The sequence below is a fragment of the Lissotriton helveticus genome, chromosome 2_1, assembly GCF_964261635.1.
Source record: "Lissotriton helveticus chromosome 2_1, aLisHel1.1, whole genome shotgun sequence".
Taxonomy (NCBI): Eukaryota; Metazoa; Chordata; class Amphibia; order Caudata; family Salamandridae; genus Lissotriton; species Lissotriton helveticus.
In genome coordinates, this window is record NC_136059.1 from 1,206,759,904 (window position 1) to 1,206,775,458 (window position 15,555).

The window sequence follows — 15,555 nt, forward strand, 5'->3', positions numbered from 1 at the left end:
TATATATATATATATATATATCAACAGAACTCCTCCAAGGACAGGAAGAAGAGGCCACAAGCGGGGAGACATAGGAGGTACATTTAATGCCAAACCAAATTCAAGGCGGATGCATTTCGGCATGATGTTTAGCCTCGTCAGCGCCAGATGGTTGCAGCAGGTCACGGGCAAATGTTCACCGGTATAAATACCGCTTCTCCTCCTGCTGGGTGAAAGTAGGCTCCGCCCCCCGGACAGCACTAGATCTTAATGGCTGAAAGTTAATTGGATAGTATAGGACGCCCAGTGCGTCGATACTACAAGTCCCAGAATGCTGTGGGCTGAACTGGCACAATCACGGGGTGAGAAAAGTTTTAACGGGCCAAATTCACCTTGGAATACACATGGCAGGCACCCCCTCATCTCCCCAGACCGCACCAAATATATATATATATTACAAAGTCCAAAGTTTCCCCAACCTTCGGCCGGCGATGGAGAAATACACGAACTCCAATTGCAGTTGTTTTTTATTTTCAACTACTTGCTGTGCTCCCACAACCTATCATTACGCGTTTCGGCCCGCCAAGCTGGCCTTGATCACATGTAAACCCATAGACGCGAGATCTGACTTTAAAATACACACCCATTAAGTGTCACATGGTTCAAAAATGCATAGACATAGAAAAAATACTTAGTTTGCATATACCGCTATTTACAAGAAAATACCTTATACTTTAGGCATTCATTTCCATCTTTGGTATGCTTTTAAAATTTATAAACTACAACAGGCAAATAAGTGTATATATTATCAATATATAACTAGTACAAAATACTGAATTGTTGCCAGAATCAATGCCAATCCGACTCAGTTTGATCTTACATATTGGAAGCACCTTGTCAGTGTGCAAATCTTGGCAAATTTGTGCAAAAGATACAAAATAAAGTGCATAACCTTATGTACCTAGCATTGCTGTTTTAAGGTAATTGCTAGAGACCTGCATACAGTATAATATGATATGATTTGTGCAAATTGCAAATAGTGCAAAGAGTAACAAATGTGCAAAAATATGCAGATAAAGTGCACAACGTAATAAGCATAACATTGCTGTTCTAAATGTATGCTGGCTTACAGTACAAAATACATGTTATCCCCTAATGCCAGTTACGTTTAGTGCAAAACTCTATACAAATGTGCAAAATACGCAGTCCTCAATTTGATTTCCGACTTGGAGCTATCAAACAATACATATTCATGATCTTAGGCAGATATGCAGTCCAAATGTACTATATAATCCCCTACAACCATGTTTAAAAATCTATTATAAAGTGCAAAAAATTCATATGTGTAAAATGTAATGATATATAAAATGGGAGGTCTTGGTAGATTGTTAGAAAGAAGACATAACTACAATGCAACGTCCTGTTAAAAAATGCAGTACATGAACTTCAGAGAAAACGTATCCCAGGAGTGGACATCTCAACTAAAAAGAATAAAAAGTTTGTCTTATGTCACATGGGGTATAAAATGTATATGTATATATATATATATACATATATTACCTACTGGCGATAGCCAGTAGGTATATATAGTTAGGATTTTTTTCCTATGGGATTTTTGAAAATTCTATGTCGAATAACTTTGGCGTTTGAGGACAGAATTGGCTGAAATTTTCAGGAAAATTGAACATTTTGTTTCTGAGCAGCCCCTGAAAATTTGTGGGGGTTTCGTCAAGGGGGGGCCGAGAAAAAAGGGGGGTCCCAAAACGTGTTTTTCCCATGCAATTTTCCATAGGGCGGTTGGCCTCACTTTTAGCCTGAACGGCTGAATGGATTTACACCAAACTTGGCAAAATTGTAGGGACTGGTAGCCCGATGTGCCTTTGCTATGTCTCAAGATATAGGCTCCAGTGGTTTTTACGAAAATTAACTTTGAAAAATATATATTGGGCTACATTGGGCTATATATATGTTGGAGCCCAAATGTAGCCCAATGTAGCCCAATGTAGCCCAATGTAGCCCAAAGATGGCCACCAGAGACAAAAAAAACAAATGTAGCCCAAATATCAGCCAGATGTAGCCCAACTATAGCCCAATGACAGAATGTCCCAGAGTGTTCTAAAGAACAACTAGAGTGCTAACAGTCCTACTTATTACAAAGGTATGGCACACCTGAAGCCATCTTGATTGGAATAAAGTGGTAACTCTTAAAACATTTAATTTAAAATTGAACAAAATGAGAGGGTTCATTTTGCCATAGAAAGTATGATTAGCGAATATATGACGAAATCCCGCATACCATCAGTCCGCAAAAAAAATCCTGCATGTACTATTAGGCCGCAAATTAAAATAACGAAAACTTTTAGAACGAATATGCCTTTAGCATACACTAAACAACTAAACTACCCTAAACCCTAAAACACTACCCCCAGCATGGCCCTACACTACACAAACAGTACAACACTACCCTAAACCCTAAAACACTACCCCCAGCATGACCCTACACTACACAAACACTACAACACTACCCTAAACCCTAAAACACTACCCCCAGCATGACCCTACACTACGCAAACACTACAACACTACCCAAAACCCTAAAACACTACACCCCAGCATGACCCTACACTACGCAAACACTACAACACTACCCTAAACCCTAAAACACTACCCCCAGCATGACCCTACACTACACAAACACTACAACACAACCCTAAACCCTAAAACACTACCCCCAGCATGACCCTACACTACGCAAACACTACAACACAACCCTAAACCCTAAAACACTACCCCCAGCATGACCCTACACTACGCAAACACTACAACACTACCCTAAACCCTAAAACACTACCCCCAGCATGACCCTACACTACGCAAACACTACAACACTACCCAAAACCCTAAAACACTACACCCCAGCATGACCCTACACTACGCAAACACTACAACACTACCCTAAAACACTATCCCCAGCATGACCCTACACTACGCAAACACTACAACACTACCCTAAACCCTAAAACACTACCCCCAGCATGACCCTACACTACGCAAACACTACAACACTACCCTAAACCCTAAAACACTACCCCCAGCATGACCCTACACTACGCAAACACTACAACACTACCCAAAACCCTAAAACACTACCCCCAGCATGACCCTACACTACGCAAACACTACAACACTACCCAAAACCCTAAAACACTACCCCCCAGCATGACCCTACACTACGCAAACACTACAACACTACCCAAAACCCTAAAACACTACCCCCAGCATGACCCTACACTACGCAAACACTACAACACTACCCAAAACCCTAAAACACTACCCCCAGCATGACCCTACACTACGCAAACACTACAACACTACCCAAAACCCTAAAACACTACACCCCAGCATGACCCTACACTACGCAAACACTACAACACTACCCAAAACCCTAAAACACTACCCCCAGCATGACCCTACACTACGCAAACACTACAACACTACCCTAAACCCTAAAATACTACACCCCAGCATGACCCTACACTACGCAAACACTACAACACTACCCAAAACCCTAAAACACTACCCCCAGCATGACCCTACACTACGCAAACACTACAACACTATCCTAAACCCTAAAACACTACGCCCAGCATGACCCTACACTACGCAAACACTACAACACTACCCTAAACCCTAAAACACTAGCCCCAGCATGACCCTACACTACGCAAACACTACAACACAACCCTAAACCCTAAAACACTACCCCCAGCATGACCCTACACTACGCAAACACTACAACACTACCCTAAACCCTAAAACACTACCCCCAGCATGACCCTACACTACGCAAACACTACAACACTACCCTAAACCCTAAAACACTACCCCCAGCATGACCCTACACTACCAAACACTACAACACTACCCTAAACCCTAAAACACTACCCCCAGCATGACCCTACACTTCGCAAACACTACAACACTACCCTAAACCCTAAAACACTACCCCCAGCATGACCCTACACTACGCAAACACTACAACACTACCCAAAACCCTAAAACACTACCCCCAGCATGACCCTACACTACGCAAACACTACAACACTACCCAAAACCCTAAAACACTACCCCCCAGCATGACCCTACACTACGCAAACACTACAACACTACCCAAAACCCTAAAACACTACCCCCAGCATGACCCTACACTACGCAAACACTACAACACTACCCAAAACCCTAAAACACTACCCCCAGCATGACCCTACACTACGCAAACACTACAACACTACCCAAAACCCTAAAACACTACACCCCAGCATGACCCTACACTACGCAAACACTACAACACTACCCAAAACCCTAAAACACTACCCCCAGCATGACCCTACACTACGCAAACACTACAACACTACCCAAAACCCTAAAATACTACACCCCAGCATGACCCTACACTACGCAAACACTACAACACTACCCAAAACCCTAAAACACTACCCCCAGCATGACCCTACACTACGCAAACACTACAACACTATCCTAAACCCTAAAACACTACGCCCAGCATGACCCTACACTACGCAAACACTACAACACTACCCTAAACCCTAAAACACTAGCCCCAGCATGACCCTACACTACGCAAACACTACAACACAACCCTAAACCCTAAAACACTACCCCCAGCATGACCCTACACTACGCAAACACTACAACACTACCCTAAACCCTAAAACACTACCCCCAGCATGACCCTACACTACGCAAACACTACAACACAACCCTAAACCCTAAAACACTACCCCCAGCATGACCCTACACTAAACAACCACCACAACTCTACACTACACTAACACAACACTACACTACACAACACTACACTACACTACACAATCACTAACCCACGAAAAAATTAACACAAACCCACTTACCTCTCTCGTCATCGTGGTTTTCACAACGCAAATGCATTTACCATACATGCCTTTAAAACGTAATTCTTTGTAAAGGCATGCGCGATAAATGCACATGCGTTTTGAAAAAATGCGGGATAATGGTATGCGAGGTCAATGACCTTGCGGGATAATGGTATGCGGACTGAAAGTCTGCGGGATAAAAAATGCGGGAAAATGGCTGCAAACCATGATTAGCAGCAGACTTCCCTGGTGAGCACTAGCTTTACTACAGTGATCTAATGAGCAACTAGAGTGCTAACATTCAGAATTTATGGCAAATGTGTGACACATCTGAATGCCTTCTTGATAGAACCAAAGTAAACAAGCATTGAAAATGCAATAGATCTCGCCCTCGTTTAAGTTAAAGCCATTCTGTTTGTAATTAGGTGGCTTTTTAGCTTTGCTTTTATTAGTGTTTTTAAAACTTTCATGTAAATAACATGCATATGTATGCATATATGTATATGTATGCATGCATTTATATTTATATAGATATGCAGATTATATATGTTTATATATGTATATTACCTACTGGCGATAGCCAGTGGGTATATATAGTTAGGATTTTTTCTCTATGGGATTTCTGAAAATTCTATGTCTAATAACTTTGGCGTTTGTGGACGGAATTGGCAGAAATTTTCAGGAAAATGGCACATTTTGTTTCTGAGCAGCCCCCGAAAATTTGGGGGGGTTTCGTCAAGGGGGGGCCGAGAAAAAAGGGGGGTCCCAAAACGCGTTTTCCCATTCATTTTTCCATAGGGCGGTTGGACTCACTTTTAGCTCGAACGGCTGAATAGATTTACATGAAACTTGGCAAAATTGTAGATATGGTTTGCCCGACGTGCCTTTGCTATGTCTCAATATATGTGCTCCAGTGGATTTTGAGAAATTAACGTTTAAAAAAAAATATATATCTGTGACAGCGCTCCGGTTAGCGCCCCGGTTCGCGTACCTGACGCGTAACGGAACTTCGCGAAGCGAAGCTGATTGGCTCTCCGGTGTCTGTCAACATTCTAAACAGTCCGGAGCGGCCGCCATCTTGTCTCTCGGTACGATCGAGAGACAAGATGTGGTGAAAAACGAAGGGGGAAATGAAGGAAAGGGGGCAAGGTAGACCACTCCTGACCCCCTAGGATTGATGAGGGGGATATTAAAGTGCCCCGCGGGGCAAAAAATAAAAAAACATTTTTTTTTGCGATTTTACGCCGTAGAGGCGCGTCCCGGTACGCGAACCGGGCAGCTCACCGGGCAGCTAACCGGGCAGCTAACCGGCAGCGTAGCTGTCAACATTGTAAACAGTCCGGAGCGGCCGCCATCTTGTCTCTCGGTAGGTGCGAGAGACAAGATGTGGTGAAAAAAGAAGGGGGAAATGAAGGAAAGGGGGCAAGGTAAACCCCTCCTGACCCCCTAGGATTGATGAGGGGGATATTAAAGTCCCCCGCGATTTTTCGCGGTAGAGGCGCTTCCCGGTACGCGAACCGGGCAGCTAACCGGCAGCGTAGCGGGAGTCCGCCATCTTGTGTTCTTGGAGCGTCCGGTTCGCGTACCGGGTAGCGTCCCGGTAAGCGTAACAAGGGGAAAACCAAGAGAAACAGTAAAAAAAAATTAAGGGAATAGATTTCCAGCAAACTTGGCAAAATTGTAGGGACTGTTTGTTTGATGTGCCTTTGCAAGGCCTCAAGATATGTGCACGTGTGGATTTTGTCTAATTAAGGTTAAAAAAAATATATATATCTGTAAGCGTGCTCCGGCACGCTTACGTTACGGGTTTTGTTTGCGCTGCAGAGCCGATACGTCACGGTTATGCGACGCGTCATGAGGCGTCTCACGTGGCTACGTGATACGTCACGTAATAAAGAATATATTTTACAGCTATAGATATTAGCTTTTAAAAAACCAATGAAATTCACTGAAAAAACCATAGGTTATAGACCATATATAGTTAGGAATTTGCATTTACAAAACCTTGAAAATTCACTGAAAAAACCATAGGTTAGAGACCATATATAGTTAGCTGGACATTTTATTGACATAAAACCAATGAAATTCCATATATAGTTAGTTGCACTAACTATATATCGCGCACCCGCAATCCACTGCTGATGATGTCACATATTACATCATTCATGACATGGTCAGTGACATCACTGATGACATCACTGATGACATCTCAAATGACATCTCAAATGACATCACTGATGACATCATGACACACCAATACCAGTTACTACATACGCACTCACTGATTCCTACGTCTACACACACATTCACTCATTCACCCATACAATCACTCATACATACAGTCACTCATTATTACAACACTATCATATGCACTCATACACCTATGCAGACACTCACACACTGCCACTCATCCATGGAGTTACTCACACACCTAGTCAGTCCTGTAAAGAATCAATCACACTTCCATTTCCTCATCTATACAGTTAAACACAGAACACCATACTTCAGTGACATCACTGATGACATCACTGATGACATCTCAAATGACATCACTGATGACATCTCAAATGACATCACTGATGACATCATGACACACCAATACCAGTTACTACATACGCACTCACTGATTCCTACGTCTACACACACATTCACTCATTCACCCATACAATCACTCATACATACAGTCACTCATTATTACAACACTATCATATGCACTCATACACCTAGTCAGTCCTGTGAAGAATCAATCACACTTCGATTTCCTCATCTATACAGTTAAACACTGAACACCATACTTTTCACACATATACTAACACATACTTACTCTCTTATACAATCACTGATACAAGTACACATTGATATGCACAGAGTCACACACCTCCCAGCCAGCCACACACACACTCAGTCTTCCATACATCCACTCATTCTTCAATATGTAAAACATATTTAAACTTTACAAAAACACACAGACACTAGATGATGTCATCAGTGATGTCATTTGAGATGTCATCAGTGATGTCATTTGAAATGTCATCAGTGATGTCATCAGTGATGTCACTGACCATGTCATGAATGATGTAATATGTGACATCATCAGCAGTGGATTGCGGGTGCGCGATATATAGTTAGTGCAACTAACTATATATGGAATTTCATTGGTTTTATGTCAATAAAATGTCCAGCTAACTATATATGGTCTCTAACCTATGGTTTTTTCAGTGAATTTTCAAGGTTTTGTAAATGCAAATTCCTAACTATATATGGTCTATAACCTATGGTTTTTTCAGTGAATATATATATATATAGATCTAGTAACACAAAGAAGAGTTAAATGTTTTAAATATTTTCAAATTTCAGTGTACATAGTAAGATATGCATATCTTAAATCTTGAACATATCACCCAAGTCTAATGAATCTATGGCTTTAAGATGGAAAACATTCACGTACCAAACTATCTCCTGTCTCATCTTATACCCTACATATATATGATTTGTGTAACTAAATGCATCTTTCAAGAAATTATGTAGGCCTTCCGTGTTGTTGAGACCATTCGGGGCCTTACTGTCAAATTCCAGGATGTATTGTGATTCCAGTTGTCTCAACAGTTTTTCTCTATTCCCTCCTCTATACAGAGGGGGAATCGCATCTATCACAAAATATTTGAGACAGTCAAGGTTATTGGCATGTACTTTTTTTAAATGCCGAGCCACTGGGTAGCTGGAATCACTATTGACAAAAGCCCGAAGGTATTGAAGAATGCGTGCATAAGCTTGTAGCTTGGTACTCCCAATGTATGAGAGACCACACGTGCATGATAAAACATATACTGCAAAGTCTGTGCGACACGTAAAGTGTCCTGTAATGGGTCTTTCATTGGGGCTAAAAGGAACTTTGTATTTGTTTTTATTGATTCCAACTTACAAGCCCTGCAAGTAGAGCATTTAAAAAATCCATTCTTGGGTTTGAGCCAGGTGCTTTTACTTATCTCAAATGTGCTATCACTTCTCAGGTCCATTTTCATTGATTTGGCCTTTCTAAATGTAATGGTGGGCCTGCTCCCTAAAATAGGAGCCAGAACCCCATCCGTTTGTAGAATTGGCCAATTTTTATTCAAGATCCCCCTTACTTGTTTGTGATGTTTGCTGAAGGTCGTAATCAGTCTGGGGGCCGTTTGCGCCATGGTTGTGCTAGGTGATATAGCAACCACCCCATCGGAGATTGCTTTGCCCTTCAAAAGGGACTCTCGAGACCTGGTTTTAGCCTTCCTTCCTGCCTCTTCAAGTATTTTGTCACTAAGGAATTCATTTCTGAAACGCGTAAGGCTTCAAGCATATTAAAGTTGTGTTCTGAGGCTGCAGTCACCCCCGCGAGAGGCGGTTCGCTGGCAGAGTGGGCCTCATCTTATCGGGCAGAACTTTTTGTGGAATTAATGCGGTCATACCTGGGTCACGATGAGGAACCGCCGCATGTGTGCGCCCCTGATGTGTCTATGACATGGAATTCGGGACTGCCAGCGCGCACATGGTGTGATGATTCAAGGCTGTGCACTCTACTATGCCGCTTTTACCCACGGAGGATCTGTGAGGGGACGAGTAGCGGCTTCCCGGACACTAGGTGTCAGGGCCCAATGCATCAGCTGTGTGTAATGGTACTGTTCCCCGTTCCCTAGGTCAAATTCCCGCCTACATTCTTCGAAAGAGAGGGGTTCAGAGTCGCAGAATAGGTGAGTGAGAGTAAGGCACCCGCCCCGTTTCCACGCCTCAAAAGGCCCTTCATGGTGAGCTGGGGGGAAAGCTGGATTGAAATGGATGGGAGTGAAAGGCGACGGGAAAGAGGTCCATCTGTTGTCGCCTGAGACAATATCCCAGATTTTCAATGTCGTCAGTGTGGGAGTACTAATGCACGTGTTTAGGGGTCTGTCCTTGCCAGGGCGCCAAACCAAGTCCCATATAGTTCTGCCTGTCGCACTATGGTCCATGTGTAGCCACTGCTTCTCTGAATCTCTCTGGGTCCACTTCACTAACACCCTCAATTGGGCTGCTCTATAGTATAGCTGGATATCAGGTAAGCCAACCCTGCCCTTAACCCGGGGACGATGCAGCAGAGAATAAGAGAAGCGAACTCGGCCTCCTTGCCAAAGAAAGCGCAGGATAAGGGACTTCATCTTCTGGAAGAAATCACGTTCCAACTCAATTGGTAAGGCTTGAAAAAGATACAGAAGCTTGGGCAGGAGGGTCATCTTTACAGCGTGGATGCAGCCTAACCAAGACATGAAGAGTGGCTTCCATTTAGCGAGTTCCGCCTGGATGTGCGTGAGAAGCGGGGGAAATTAGCCGCATAAAGCCCGCGCACAGTGGATGTCAGTTGAACCCCCAGATACTGAATGGCCGTGGAGACCCAGGCTAGCGTCTTAATGGGTCGCAGATTAAGAACCGCCTCCGGCTAGAGGGAAGATTTAGAATGAAGGATTTGCTGGCATTTATTTTAAAGCCCGAGGCCCGCTCATAGCGCGCAAGCTCCTCTTGTAAGCTCGGGAGAGAGGATTCTGGCTCTGTCAGAGACAAGAGCACATCATCTGCAAATAAAGAAATCTTATGAGGCTCCCCCGTGAAGGGAATCCCCTGAATAGCAGGATTGTTCCTAATAGCGAGCACCTGGGGTTCGATACTTAAACCAAAGAGCAGGGGGGAGAGGGGGCAACCCTGCCTGGTCCCTCTGGAGTGCGGAAAAGGAGGCGAAGGTACTCCATTAACGACCACTCTGGAACAGGAGAAGCGATAGTTAGCCCGAATCATATTAAGGAATTTGGGGGCGAAGCCGAAGGCCGTGAGTGTATGAAAAAGGAAAGCCCAATCGACCCTGTCGAAGGCCTTCTCGGCGTCCAGGCCTACTAGAACCGCTGGGATATGGCACCTGTTTACCTTCTCTATGAGGTGAACGACCCTGCGCGTGTTGTCGTGTGTCTGGCGGCCTTTAATAAATCCGGACTTGTCCGGGTGGATAAGTATGGGCATGAGGTCATTGAGGAGCTTAGCAATGATGGAGGAATAGAGCTTCACGTCTAGATTAAGCAGGGCTATAGGCCTATAGGAGGCACAGGAGTGAGGGTCCTTCCCAGGTTTGGGAATACCTGAGATTACGGCTTCAGACATAGAGCCAGAGGTCGTTCCCTCTTCCGCCATTTTATTAAAGAGCGTAACCAAATAGGGAGAGAGATCAGGGGCAAAGGTCTTGTAAAAAAAGGGCCGTGAAGCCATCAGGCCCGGGGGCTTTATTGGGCTTTAGGGCTGCGATAGCCGAGGTAACATCCTCCAAGGTGATGGGTGCGGAGAGGGATTCATTCCAGGCTTCCGAGAGGTACTCCCGCTGGGCCTCCTCCTCTAAGGGGACTCCTGAATAGAGGTCCCGGTAAAAAGACCCGAAAAGAGTGGCCTTATCCTCATCTTTATGCATCACTCTCCCAAGTGGGTCCAGGATGCCTCCAACATATTCCTTCTCACGTTTACCTCTCAACTGCCGAGCTAGATGCTTACCCACTTTATTACCTTGGGCGTAAGAGTGATGGCGCAATTTAAGAAGGGTGAATTCTGCTCTATTAGTATAGATAGCCCGCAATTTGCCCCGCACCGCCGTAAGTTGTCGTTGCGTCTGCCTTGTGGGGTTGGCTTTATGACGCTGCTCGAGGGCGGATAGCTCTGTTTCCAGCGCCTCCTGTTCACAAGCGCGTTGCTTGTTCAGAGCGGCGTTAAGGGCAATACATTCGCCCAGGAGGATGGCTTTCAGAGCATCCCAAGTTACAAATTCTGAGTCGTCTTCTGGCGGGTTGGCCTTAAAAAAATCATTGAAGGCAGACCGAAGCTTGGTGCAGGAGTCTATGTCGCGAGTGAAAGCAGGAGGAAAGTACCATTTGGGAGCAGCGGGCGCAGGACCCCGCCATTGAAGGCAAATAGAGTACAGGCTATGGTCAGAGACTGAGAGGGGGAATATTTTAGCTTCCTGCAGCTCACCCTGAAAGGACTGGCTAATAAAAATATAATCCAGCCGGGAATAGGTGCGGTGGACATGGGAAAAAAATGTGTAATCCCGCGCCTGTGGATATAACACCCGCCAGGAATCAAGGAGGCCCAGGTCCCGCATTGTCTGCTGCGTGTCCGCCGAAAAGGAGCCTGCGTCTGCACGCTGGGAGTGGTAACTGTCCAGATCCTTCTGCCAAATTAGGTTAAAGTCACCCATTACTATCAGTTGGCCCTCTGCAAAGTCAGTGAGTTTCCCCAGGAAGGAGTGCAAGAATGTCGTCTGGCCTACATTGGGAGCATATAAGGCTGCAAAGGTACAGAGGCGTCCCCTCAATCGGCCATTGACCAAGATCCATCGGCTATCCCTATCAGATTGAACTCCCAGAGGTTGGAAGTAAACAGCAGCACAAAACATTATGGCCACCCCCCGGTGCTTGGTGTGTGCAGAGGAGCGGTATATTAGGGGGTAGAGTTTATGCTTGAGACGGGATTCGTCGGGTCTAGCCAAGTGAGTCTCCTGAAGGGCTACGACATCTAAGTGATAGTCCACAATATATTTCCAAACTTTGAGCCGTTTCTGTGGTGAATTCAGGCCCTTGACATTCCAGGTTGCCACAGTGACCGGCATCATGACACCTGGAAGAAGACCCCATCTTTCTAGGCCTATTGGGCCCCCATACCTCTCCGCCCTCAACGGCCCCTAAGCCTACGTATGCTGTGCCGATACAAAAAGCAATAGAGCCAACAAAGAAGATCAATAAAAAGCCGCCACCACGTCCCTCCCTCGCCCACCCCAAAACCTCTAGTAAAACATAAACAAGAACAAACAAGAAAACCAAACAGAAACCAAGATACACACATCAGGGCGTAAACGCCCCACATGGATCAGGGGGACAACGGGTCCAGGGACCCAGTCCACGCCGTGTCCCGGCAAACTCTCTTGGAAGAATCATCAGGTCCATGATGTAGCTAAAGTGTACCTGAACTGCCCCAGCATAATACAAACCAACCGACATTAGGCCCATAACCTCAGGAAGACAGTGTCCCCCAAAGCAGCGGCCAAGCCATCCACCCTTGTATCGACAGCGGTGATAAGGCAGGGGACACATATACAGAGTTCCCAAAGCGTCTTTTGCACCCATAGTTCCAGGAGAGGTTCAGGCCCCCCATTCGTGGGAGCCAAGAAGAAGAAGTCTGAGGGTGCAGCGTTACTGACAGAGAAAGTACACACTCTCACCGCTGTCGAGTCCTTAAATCTCCAGGAAGGCCCGCTCTGCAGAGATGGTGGCTCCGGGCAAATCAGAACACCTCCAGCGGGCTACATAGCCTCACATACGTGAGCACAAGACTCGCAGGTCCTCAGCGGCGTCCTCTTCGCGAGCCCAGCACCCAAGTGGAAGTGGATAGAGAACCCCGAGAGGGTTCTACAGATGCTGTGGAAGAGGGGCCACTCTCCTCCACTGGGAGGCCCAGAATCTCTGAGCCCTCCTTCAGCTCGGTGACATGTTGCTGCTTGTTCCGGTATTCAAAACTAAGACCAAAGGGGTATGTCCAGCTGTACCTGATGCCATCTGCTTGCAGGTTATTAGTGACCGGCTGACGTGTTTGCCTGCGTGCCAGCATGGAGGGGGCGACATCTTGATATATAGCACAGGAATAATTCTGAAAGGAGATGGAGTCCTTCGCTCTAGCCGCCTATAATACCGCCTCCTTGACTTTGTAGGAATGGAACTTTGTCAAAATGTTGCGGGGCCTCCGCCGATCGCCATTCTGCAGGGAACCCACTCGATGGACTCTGTCCAGCTTTATCTTAAGCTTCTGGGGGTTCGAAATCTCAGAGAAAAGCCCTTCCACAAAGATCCTAGGTCCGGTCCCTCCACGCCCTCCACCAGGTCTCTGATCCGTATGTTCTCCCTCCTAGCACCATTCTCAAGGTCTTCCGCTTTAAGTTGTGTCTCTTGCAGTTGTACCTTAAGGGCGTGGATATCTTCGCAGAGCTCATCGGTAAGTTGCTTGTGTTCCTGGTGTTGCGTCTCCATGTCTAGGACTCTCGTGCCCACCGAGTCCACATCATGCTGGAGAGAGGACAACCGCTCAGACAAGTCTGTTCGGAGTTGATCCATGGAGACCTTGATGTCCTGGCTGAGTTCGGTGCGAATCTCGGATTCAAACTTCTGTCGTGGGGGAGGCTCTCAGAGGGCCGCACTGGAGCGAGGAAACCCCACGGCTGCCATCTTGAAGTCAAGCAGGGGGGAGGCCAGCCGATTCACGTCATCTGCCGAGACCCTCACTTCTTAACTCAGAGTCCAGGCGCAGCGCCAATGCCCCGGGAGGGTCAGCGCCCGCAGCAGCCCTCCATTCATACTAAGGCTGCCGTGGGGACTCACCCGCCGCCACCAGTCGCGACCCCGCATTGGACTGCGGCCGCCATTTTAGCTCCGGAGTCTCCCTCCGGCAGCTGGATCAAGCGCGCGGGGACCCCAGGGTTCGATGGAGAGCCGCGATAACGTCCCGCGGCAGTACTTCAGCTCATCCGCCAACCGCAGGTATCTCTGGTAGGCTATTCGGTCAGTGATTGAGGCCGATAAATGCTGCAAGGCAGCGCACGGACCGGGAGCCGAAGCAGATCACGTCCGCTCGGCTATCTTGCCCGGCCACGTCCCTTCATGTTAATTTTTATTGGAACTTTTGTCGCGGCTACAGCTTGAACTGCTGAACGTAATTACACCAAATTTGGTAGAGATGCAGCTGTTGTTCCAGAGTGCATTCTTTGCTTTAAATGGTGTAAATCCATTCCGTAGTTCCCGAGAAATAATTAAAAATATATCTGATATCTGGTGACCACAGTGAATTCGCCAACCCTCCCGAGCATGAGCTTCATTTTGATTGACTATCAACACTCCAAACCAATAAGTGTTGGCAGCCATTTTGTGACTCTGTAAAACCAAGTCAAATGTAAAAAAAGAGTATTTATTTATTTTTAAAAAGGATTTTTATTGCTTTCAACATTCCTCATAACCTTTCAAATAAGCGCCACATTTAGAGTACGCAGATGGCCCATCAAACGTTTTCAGTGTCAATCAAGGTTACTCAACCGTCCCCTATCCCCAACAGTCCTAACACCCCCGCCCCTTTACCCCCACCCCCTGTCAGTGTGCCCATCCCATTTAGCCCTGAATGTAGCTACCAAACTGTCCTGTCTTCCAGCCAATCAAACAGAGAAAAAGAAAAACAAAAAACAAAAAAAGGAAGTTCCATTAGCAAACTACATGTTCCCTTGCGTCACCGCTCTAGCCCGCTAGTAACACTAAACCTGGAATATGCAAGGCGGCCCTCCCTCACACTACAACTTGGTACGCCATCCCGTGCTTCACTTCTTGTTAGTTCGCCGACGTCACTCTCTCCCCCTGTTCTATCTCTACATCCTCCTCCCCTTCCTCAACATCTACAGCCGGGGTTTGGAGATCTGCCACCAAAGCCCCCCATGCCCCGGCCGCCTCCAATGCGATATCATTAGCAGTGCGTCTAGCCAGTTGCAAGCGAAGCCTCCCTTCACTGCCCGCCCAATTTAAAAAGCTTGCTCTCCATCTCAGATAATTAGGCCCCGTCTTCGGCTTCCAGTGCATGGTAAGCTCCCTTTTCGCCA